Raw genomic sequence first — 11,709 nt, 5'->3', positions numbered from 1 at the left:
ACTATTTCCACAAGAATTGGGTTGTTGGGGATAAGATTTGTAAGTAAACAAAATTTTCGTATTATATGCACTTTTGTCTTCTATAAGGGTGATATATTGATACCAACATAGTTTTATTTACAAGTAGGGATGTGGATGAAATGTTTTCAAGAGCTTCCTCTTGCCAATCAAGAGACCAATAATTTTGTTGAGTCATACCATTGCTACTTAAAAACAACATTTCTATCCAATAGAAGAAAAAAATGTTCCCGTAGGATGGATTGGTTGTTGCATATGCTACTAATAACCATTGACCCTTTTTATTAGTTCAAGGGAATCTTAAAAGAATAAGGATTTCTAAAAAAATATAAGATAGAAAAGAAACTTGAATCATCGGTGGAAAGAGCAAGAAAAATTATGGATACTTGTTGTTGTCCTCATGAGAGCATAACCCATGATTACTGGACGAGAAGTCAAACAGATCAAGGTAAAAAATACCTTGTCACCTGGTATCGCATGGACTTTATAACATGTGAATGTCCATGGTTTATTCATGGAAACATTTGAAAGCATACCATAAAGCTTAATTGGTTGTATTTCCGTTCAGATAATTCAAATCCATTGTTTCATCAACATGCATAGAATAACATATTCAATGACCCTCCTGAGATCAATGTAGAGCCCCATAACCATGATTTAGATGTTGATGCTACTCTTATGGCCAAAAATATTGTTGATGTAGATGAGGGGGAACTTCATTTGGCAAGGTAGGAGTCTTTTATCCATGTAAATCTAATTTCAGATAACCTTCCTACTTCTTTGACAAAAACAAACTAGTTGAATGTTCTAGTTAAAAAAATGTTGTGTGAAGCAAATAATTTTCACATTATGGATTTTGACTTCACACATGGGTTGGGTTCTCTTGATTCATATTTGAAGAGGAAGAATAGTTTCCTTAGTCCTACAAAGAACATATTAAACAACAAAAAAAACAATGGTTTGGAAATTGATTTAAATCTTGATCCATCAAAATATGAACCATTTGAGTTTCAATACCTCAATAAGCATGGACATCGTCGATCAAATAATTCCCTATCTATGATTTCAGGTTAGTTTCATGTGTTGAATTGAGTCATTGTTTTAGATTTCTGTATTTAGTCATCACCATTCTTTAATATGCGGTATGTTTATTTTTATAGCAATGCTGCAACCCATAACAATGGCGATAAACCAAGATCAAAGGGAGATGCAAGAACATCCAATCTTACCTGCCATGCTAGGTACAGTTGATGCTTTGTTTCATTATGTGTACACATATACCTTGATGCTATAGCAAGTTTCATTGTGCTAACATATGAAACTCTACTAGGTAACTATAGAACAAGTGGAAAAACATTATCTTCTACCAAGGCCTGTTCATCCATGGAAGGGCTTCAATTCTAGTGGGAATCAATGAGCTATGAATAAAAAATAGGTAAGTACTTTCGAGAGAGTGTATGCATGTATTTTTCAAAGTGATGGTACAATTAAATGCATATTAAATTGGATAGGGTTATTTCATTTATTTGGATTGAGTGGTAAAATATTCTTAATATTCCTTATTCTTCCATGTGCAATTTTCATGAGCCTCACATTACTTGAGTTGGTAATGGATATGAAAATACCTTCCTTTCTAAGTTACTACATTTGTTTTAGGATTGTTGCAACATGATTTTGCATCCCTACTTATCCTAATTATATTGTTAGATAGCCCTTTAAGAGGCCCATGTGACCCCCTAGCCCAATTTTGAAATAAAGGAACTAGTCCTCCCCTTTCAACCACCCAGAAAAGTCATGAAAATCAATCTTTTATTCTATTTTGCAGTTTGAAAATTAACAATAGAAAACACTTCATTTTATATTGTTCATTGAGTCTAATAAAACCTTAATTTGCTATATTGAATTCAACTTATTATTTTTTTTATGAAAACCTTTGATTTCCAACACCACATTTGAGCCTTGATTTGCTAATCATTATAAGAAACCATTGATGTTTTGTACTCCTTAAGTGGGATAAATTTTTTAAATACAAATATGAAATTTCACTTGCTACAACCAAACCCTAAACCCAAATTTTTCTTAAGTCCTTTGGTCACTCCTTTCACTCATACCTTGTTGGACTTATATTGCCTTAGATATTCCCCCCTTGATCTAAGGAGAAGTTTTCCTAAAGAGAGAGATAAGGTTTACCAAGATGTGGTTCAACGATTAGGTGGGGAGATTTGGTCCCACATATTTTGTGGTCCAATCCCAAGTAAGACCATGTATGTCTGAAAATTTCTCCAAACATAATTTCTTCAGTTACAAAAGAAAACGTCATTTAAATTATATACACGATTGTACCCTAACTAAGACAACATCTACATACTTTCCAGGATTACTGGGGTTATTAAAACCCCTTCCCCCTTAAGGGGAACATCATCCTCAGTGCTCTATAACTATATATGATAAAAGAGAACATGAAATGAACTCATCATATTGTTAGCGTGCGTGTGGTTCTATGAATATCTATAATGCCATCCCATTTTCTTTATTTAACAAATAAATATGGTTGGGCTTCTTGCATTCGTTCAATCATTTCCAATATAGCTTATTTGGGTCCAAAGCATTTCCACGGTAATTTGACTTCTCCTATTGATCAGTTCCTGAGACTGAGATCCCTCTTCTCTAGGATGTTATAGCCTCAGGTTGCATTGTGGAACATACATCTAGAATCCTTACCCTAAACATTCGGACGTGTTTCATAAGCAAGGGGGTGACAATTACCTGGGTGGAAGTTGTCAATGATTTGGAGGAAAGTCATGAAACCTATCCCTATGCCTACAGTAAGGTATTCAACATACAAGTCACTATAGATCAAGGTTACCAAGTGACAAAAACTTCTTGAATCCTGTGACATGTATTATGCTATACAATTAGCCACTATGGTTGAGACTGTAACCATGAACAAGTTGTATGTTTAAACCCTGAGGTACACTTGAACACCATGGCCATCCCATATGATGCACATCCACAATATGGATGGTTTATATGACACATGGGACAATATTATCTTTAGGAAATAGTAGGAATGAAGCAAGGCCTTAAGTTTCCTTAACATTGGGCCACTAGACTTCAGACCATGGTATTTGGTACTTGAAGGATTCTAGAATAACACCCCACTTGATGTATCCATCGTATTTCAAGAAGAAATCCCAGTACATCTAGAATAATGTGGTCCATGCATGAAGTGACATACCATTAGGCCTATTAAGACTTTGACTCTACCTAGTATGTGCCTTACTCCTTTTGCATTGACCTTGGCTTATGATAACTTAGTTACATACATTTTTTTGGTAGACTCAACTGTCATGTATATTAGTTATTTTATACATACACCTACTCTCTTTAATGGATGCTGACTTGAATGTGAAGAGCAAAGGGGCCCATGGATGTATGTACTTGTGTAGTCTTAGATTATGCTCAAATAGGAGAGTCCTACCTTCAAAAGCTTGGATTTCACCTTAAAATGAGATACCTTATTCCAAGAAGAATTTTAATATGAATACTATGTGCACTTGTGTCATCCCTGACCGTGTTAAATGAAAGAATTTGTTGCCATTAATAGTCCAAGTTTCACACTTAAAATAATTCAGTGCAATTTCTGGTTGAGGAAATATATAGATAAGATGTTTATCAACCATTACACTCTGTAGTCACTACCAAGCCATTTAATATAATGAATCCCACATTAGGTTGACCCTATGGATGGGTAAGATAAATTATTTAATGATGATATTATTATCATTAACATGTTAATTTTGATGGACAATATTCTTAGCTTGTCAGTTAATTAAATCCAAACTAATAAAATCTAACCACAACAACCTAATAGTGAAAAAAAGGGTGTAAATTAGTCTTGCATCCTATTAAATCACTATAGCTAAGGTAAGCCTGATAAATGCTCAAACCACTTTATGTTTACTTATCCCCTAGGTTGGGTGTCTTTTCTCTTTGAATTTCTAAGAAGGTGGGACTGTTTGGAAGTGAAATATTGATCGCTTTCTATTGTTGTTTTGTATCCTTTGTTGTAGCACCCTTAAGGCTGAAAATTGACAGGGATAAGATCCAAGACACCCTCTAGGCTAAAACTAAAACCTTTGTATGGTGTAGAATTTTAAATTCCTAGACATCTCCATGCCAGGACCTTGTTTATGAATCTATAATGGCTACCAAACTAGCACTGCAAATAGTGCACAACAAGGAAAACAAGTGAGAGGAAGTGCTCAAATTCAAATTCTCTAAGAGGCCATAAGGACTTGCTAGCTCAAAATTCCCACTGCCACATATTTACTTCTGGTCATCTTATACAACCATTAGCTTTGTCATCATAAAGCTAAAGTGGTTGTTGTCTACAAGCTTATGACTGTGGTTTATTGGGGTTCAAGAGTAATTAAATATACCTAGGCTCTTTAAGGAATTTTAAACCATTGGTGAAAATTATGAGTTCAAGATCTTAGTAAGAAAAAAATAGTATAGTTAATGCACTTATCAAGTTACCATTTGAATGTATCTATTATGCACTTACCAGGTTATCATTGAAAATATTTTCAAGGAAATTGGCATTACATATGTGAAAGGTGATGTTGTAGAATACTCTTACATAGAATTTTGACAAATTTTTGTTTGTTGTAGTTAAGGGAGTGTAACACAACTTTGTTGTGTTTTATTTAGAAACCCAGGGTTTGGATGATATGTACAACATCTAACTATGTTGAATGTATTATGTAAATTTTGTACGAATATTTTATCTCGGTTGAAGGGGTAGATGCTTGTACCCTTAACAAGGTGTTGGATAATAAACAATGGGAAAATCGTGTGTTGATTATTGTGCTATGGCTCCTCTTTTTTGATGAGTATTTGGTATGGGCTATTCATTATTTGAAGTTGCAATACTATCATGGCCCCCTTCGAAATATTGAGATTCTCAGAACTTGTGAGATTGATTATACTTTGACAAATTTTCTTGTTATCTCTGATTCTCCATGTGCTCTTATTTAAAATTATATTATGGGTCTTGGATTTTAACAAGTACAAATAGTATAGGAAAAGGTGTAATGTTAGCATGACTTGTGGAGCCCTCCTTTCCTAGAACTGACTTGTCTAGAGTGGAGGACAACATACAAGGAAAACGTAATTACAAACAACTTTAAACATATTGAGGAAATCTAAATGCCTTGGTCACCAACAAACTCACGCTTAATGATGCCATTGAGCCAATATTATTTCTGGAATTTCCATTTAAAACTGTACAATAGTTTGAAATATTGACTTTGGTCTAGAGTGTTTTCATTCAATTTTTGGATTTAATTCCTTTCTTGAGGATAACCACATTATTTGATTTGAAATTATACTAACCCCATAGGAACCATAATTTCATACTTTATATCATTGATGGAAGTCCCCTGTTGTTACCAAAGAACCAACCCAAATAAATAAAGGATATAAGTGAGGTGACATTGTCTCTACTCCTAGGGGTTAACTAGACTCTTTCTAGTTTGTAAAAAAGGTTTTTTAGTTTATAACATACAATATCTCAAGTGATGACTTCTCACTACATAACCCAATATTTGGCATTCATATTGTACATGCATGCCACAGGTTTTTATTTTACAAAATTCTTAACACAATCAAGAACACAAGTTATTCCATTAGCTTGTCACAATTTAATCCCCAAACAATCTAACTAAGGGTGAGTTAAATACATATATTGAAGTTTAAAACACTTATTTCTGTCCTCTGAACTTTTCAATTGTCAAGCTTGGCTTTGCGAGGCTCTCAATCTTCGAAACTCAAGAAATTTTTTACAATGTCAATTTTGGATGATGAATTCCTTGGAAATACTTGGCAGCATGTCTAGAGATAACATATGTTCTTGAAATAGGATATAGGTGTAATAGTTTTATTGTCCATTTGATGAATTTATTTTAATTTCATTTGTAGAGAACGAACCTCTTGATACACCTGTACCTTCAAACTTTTTGCATCTACTGTGCACTTTGAACTTGATAACTGATATTTACCATGTTTAGTTTTATTTTTCTCTTGCAAAATTCTCTCTTTATTTCTTCTAGGAAATCTCTTAGTTACCTTCAAAGTCTCTTAAATGCAATACCCTTCAAATTATTTTTCAAAATCTTTGATGCATATTATGATATCTTTAACTTATTATGCTCAATGTAAAATACTCCTAATTTCACTTATGTTTTGTGTGTGTCCTATGCAACAAGACTAATTTCAATGCTTACTACCAAACATTATTTAGGTTATTGGTATCAATGTACTTCCCCATGTTCTATTCGCTGGTGTTAGAAGCCTCTCAATTACGTCACATTGTATGATTTTCTGCAACCAACACTGTGAACGGAAATGTCTCGCCATTAATCCCAATAGTGATAATAATAAAAAATTCCCGAGGAGTCCTGAATTGCAAGGGGGAGTACCATATGCTTCTGGATGTTGATGGAAGCAAGAAATATGTAGGGAAAGTTTTGTGGAGATTCAATTTTGTAAACAAGGATAAATTTTAGTAGGGAAAGTTTCACGGAGATGTCATTTTATAAAAAAGGATAAATTTTAGTATCTCATATATATTTTCCATGTTCGATTGTAATCCATGTTCCATGGTTAATGTTACTTATATGCAACTATAGGTAGAAAATTCCCAACAACTTCTACACCTTCTCTATTGGTTTACGCAATATTGTAATTTAACTAGATATGAAGTTTACTAAGATATCCTAGAAAATATTTCTAGATACTTTGTCTAAGAACTACTAGTTCTATACCATATATTGATGTATAAGACATGAATTATAATGTATAATTAAAATCCTAATACATTAAATGCATGAGAACTTGTGCTCTTATTGTTATGTGTTCAGTTTCTATTATGATATCTCTCTCTCCCTCTAAAGAACATCATTTAACTCTTCATTTATTCTTGTCCATTGTGACATCAAGCATGGAATGTGTTTTTTATTTAGTTCTAATGACAGTTCTCAAATTAGGCTTGAAGTTGTTTTTATCCATTTATATGATTAAATCAGCTAATGGAAGTGATGGGGTAACAAGGTAAATACATTGTTGAATTCAAAATAATATTGTAGTTGTGAAGGAAGCAACTTCTTCTCTTTGATTTTATATTTAAGTGTTACATTAATGTAGACATGCATTTGTATGCACTTCAAAAAGTATTTGTGGATTTAGCTATGATAGTGGATTCTTAGAAGTGGGTTCTCTATTGTGCTGCACATCTTCAAGGTTTCAATAATATACTGTGGAAACCTACATTATACAACCATCAACAAAGAACATGTTGGGAATACCTTATCCAATAGAATGTTCAAATTCATCAATAACAACACAAAATATTTGTAACGTGAATTCAACTAAAGTGAGTTATAATGGAAAATGTGTATTACATTTGAGGATCTAGTCAATATCACCATTTAGAAATAAAAGTTATAGTTCAAAGTGATAAGCTTGGCAGGTAATTTGTGCATTAAATACGTGAGAAAATTATGATTGAAGTGGTGGAACTTTCAATGAAGAGATACCAGGACATCAAGGCTTGGTAACACTCCCTTCGGTAGAATAGTTTGTGCAAGTGCAAGTTAGCTCTTAGAGAAAATTAATGGATCTTGAAGAAATTTTCCAATCAAACCTTTCCTCCTGCTCCTAGGTTGTTATGTAGCAAATGCATTAGTTACAGTCATTGGGAAAACAAGTGATTGGGATGTTTGGTAGCTGGTATTATACTTGCTACAATTGAGGGTATTTGCATTGTTATGTATATAAATACCATACCCATAGCCAAGCTACAGTCTCCAGTTGCTACTATAAACTTCTGGAAAGCAAGAGTCTACTTAGGTCTTTTTGTGTATTCCTTCAAACGTGGAAGCTACAAATTATGACAGAAGCGACCAAAGTTGCAAATGGATGCTATTTTTCAATTCTTAAATTTTCCTAAAGTATATAAAACATTTGAAATTCCTTGTGATGCCACAATTTTTATCAACCATTAATATTTAAATGGGATGTCACCTATCTCTTCTATATGGAGTTGTTATTTTTCTTGTCACAACTTTGAATTTCCTTGTTCAATGTGTAGCAACTTCTGTCCTAGTTCTTCTCCTAACATTTGGCAGATTTTTATTAGGTCATTCATTGGTACTTGGTTCATTTCCATCGAGGTTGATGCATAGGAATGGAGTGGAATTGTAGGCTTCATTCTTATTGGATGTTTTCCAATGTGAATGTTCAATGGATTGGTCAACTTGAATCTATGCATATGTGTTTTTTGTTTCTATGCCAAATCCTAGTTTGAGAGTTGTGTTTTGAATTATTTCTCATGAGTTAGTTGTAATTGCTATACAATATCAAAATTTTGTTGATAGACCGCCATCATTTCTCATCCATACTCTGTGTTTTGGGAAATAACTATTATGAAAACTAATATAATTTGATGAATCATAGCCATTTTACATGGACTAGTGATTTTCATGATAATTTTGGGTGCAACCTCTAGTTGTGATGTTTTCTTCCTACTGAGCGTCAATCATATCTACATCATTAACTTCTTGTTTCTTGGGTCTTAGGATGACATAAGGGATGTTTCATTTTTCTATTACTTAAGAAACTTTCCTATATCATCTTTTGCAATGACATTGATGCTACCTACATTAAGTGTAGTGGAATCTTAAATAGTTTGTTCCTATTGGGCACCCATCTAAATGTCTTGTTTCTCATTTTGATGTTGCTCTAGTGTCTCTTTTGATTCAATTTATATGACAGCTCCCTTTGTGTTGATGTTCATTTCCTCGCCATTTAGTATGTCTATAATCATATAATGTTTTTTTTCACATGTTGTCTTCATCTAGAATAGATTTTATTCTAAGAGAAATATTGTCAATAAGAAATTGATCATTTACCTCAGTAGGAGTGTCAACCAATTGTGGGATGCCTATAATATTTTATTGTTGATATCATGAGTCCTTGAATTTTGCAGGAACCCCATTCAAGTCAATAGAAATGTGTAATTACTTTATGATCTATGACATATTGTGCAACAAAAGGATTGGGCTATGTGCCTATGTTGGTTCTAAAATTATCTCTAGGATACTTAGAGGTTTTGCACTCAATTTTTGATGCATCGTTGGATTCTTTGGAGTTCCAATGGTGATGAATAAGTAAATCATTTAGTGATTAGTTTCTTTCATGCTCTTCCCTATAATTGACACATAATATAGAATGTTGGGGATAATGGTTTTTAGTATTGGCACTCGAGGAGTTGCTTCCATATTTTTCTATCTTATTTATTGTCAGCTAGATTTATTTAAAATGCGTTCTTGAGATCCACCTTGGTAAAATACTCCATTTATGGAGTTGGAAGCAATTTCCAATGAAATATTTCCTGCTTCTCCTAGGTTATTATGCAACAAATTTATTAACTACAATCATTGGAGAAACAAGTGATTGCGATGTTTGGTAGCTAGTATTGTAGTTGTTGCAATCAAGGATATTAGCATTGTTATGTATATAAACCCCATACCTATATCCAAGTTATAGTCTCTTGTTGTTACAACAAATGTTTGGAAACCAGGAGTCTACTTAGGTCTTTTTATATATTCTTTCAAACTTGGAAGCTATATATTATGACATAGGTGGCAAAACTACAGATGGATGCTATTTTTCAATTTTGAAATTTGCATAAAGTATATAGAACATTTGATATTCCTTGCAGTGAGATAAATTTTATCAACCACTAATATTTTTATCCAATGCAAGTTATGTCAAGGGCCTTCTATCCCAATACATGGAGTTTAATTCTAAAGCACAAGATGGATGACAATTCTTCAACAGGGTAATCTGGGTAAAGAACTTTAGGGCTTGATTATTTTCAAATAGAGCGAGAAAAGGAAGAGGCCAATATGACATAATTCAAAGGTTGAAAAATTTTACGTCCACTAAAACATGTAGAAGGAAATCATGTGGCAAGAAACCATGGGAAAGGACATCATGGTAGATGTTGTGTATATGTATCAAATGTGGAGAAGAAAAATGATGGGAACAATAATTCAAATCCTCAAGTTCCTGATTGTGAGAATATTTTAAGTAATTTGTTTGAGGGAAATTGTGGAAAGAACTATGTAAAAAATACCTCCCCTTATCTAAACTGATAACTATTTCCTCTAAGAAACAATTTCAAAATTAAAAATCAAACAAAATCCCCTAATTAAGAGATTAAACACAAATTCCCAATAACCTTATTTGACTTGTCAACAATATGTTGAGAATTGGACATCAAGTGCATTACTCTTTTACCATCACACGCCAAAAATATACCCATCTTCAAAATTCAGACCATTCTCAAATTGACAATTATGTTTTTGTGAGTTGTAAAAGTCTTGAAATATTGGCTATCAAGATGATATTGGATGCTATATTTTGTACTAATTATTTTATATTGGTTATTGAAGTACAAATCCCTTGGACATGTAGGCATCGATCTAGGGACTAAAAAAATGCAACATAACCACTAGTTTATTGTCCTTGTAACTCATACAAAAGCAACAAATCAATCCCTTTTGACACATGAAAAAATTTGTAGCTAACCTGTAGAAATTTCTCTATAGATGAACTAGCTCTGATACCATGTAGAAGTTCTATAAATTCTCTACAAATCTCACACTAAGATCACGTAGAAAATCTGACTGTAGATTAACCCGATAATGCAATATACCAAAGAAAAATGCTATAATCTACTTCTATTATCACTTTTATTTGTGGAAGCTTAAATATTGAGCAAGATCAAGTTGAACACATATAACCAGAAGAAGAAGAATCAATGCACATGAAACACAAAAAATACTCAGGGGGAAGCCTCAGCTAAAAACCCCACTATCTGTATTATCATACAAGGTGGAAATACATCATAATTATACAAAGCCTTAGCTCTCACAGCTAGCCAACTCTCAGTACAATTCTCCTGGATGCTCATAGGCAATCAAAGCTTCTCACAAGCCTTCCTCTCTGCCCTCCAAGCTCCTATTTCCTTGTGCAGTTCCTTTGGGATGATCTCCTTCACCCAGTGGAACACTGCTCTCGCACACCGCTTTAACACACTATTAGAACTATGCAATCCTCAAGGAACCTTACCTTGATTGCATGCATGAGTTTCCTTTATAGGAAAACACATGAAACTGATAGTACATTGTCCTTGACATTTAGCTCAATTGGGTCTTTCTTAGAATAAACATGCATGAGTTTCTGATGAGGGAATCTTTAGTTATCTAGAGTACACTGGTTGAGTGCATGCATGCATCAACTGACTAATAATTCACAATTAGTTACTTAAATAGTTTGGAACTAATTTAACTGGAATTAACTCAGTAAACTGAGCTAACTAATTACTACTCAAATATAACTCAATCTTAACTCCTTAATTAAGGGATAATCTCCTTAATTTAAGGGATAATTATTGCATGACTTTAGAAATACTTCTAACTTGAATTTATCCAACTAATTAATACATAATGAATTAATTAACTATTTCCAAGCAACTGGTGAGGCTAAATTCGATTTTAATTCACAATTTTAATTCAAGGACAGATTAAAATTGGAATATTCTGGACTCTATTTTTATCATTT

General features: G+C 33.1%; 1 pseudogene; it reads left to right on the top strand.

Moving 5' to 3' along the window:
* Positions 1 to 7,372: 7,372 nt before the first annotated feature.
* LOC149158762 (ycf20-like protein pseudogene) lies at positions 7,373 to 7,973 on the top strand (annotated as a pseudogene).
* Positions 7,974 to 11,709: the final 3,736 nt, after the last annotated feature.

The sequence above is a fragment of the Pinus tabuliformis genome, chromosome 5_2 (genome assembly GCF_031772625.1).
Source record: "Pinus tabuliformis cultivar Carrire ecotype Pingquan chromosome 5_2, CPIR1, whole genome shotgun sequence".
NCBI lineage: Eukaryota > Viridiplantae > Streptophyta > Pinopsida > Pinales > Pinaceae > Pinus > Pinus tabuliformis.
The sequence above is the reverse complement of the archived record's forward strand: the minus strand, read 5'-3'. Positions and strand labels throughout refer to the sequence as shown.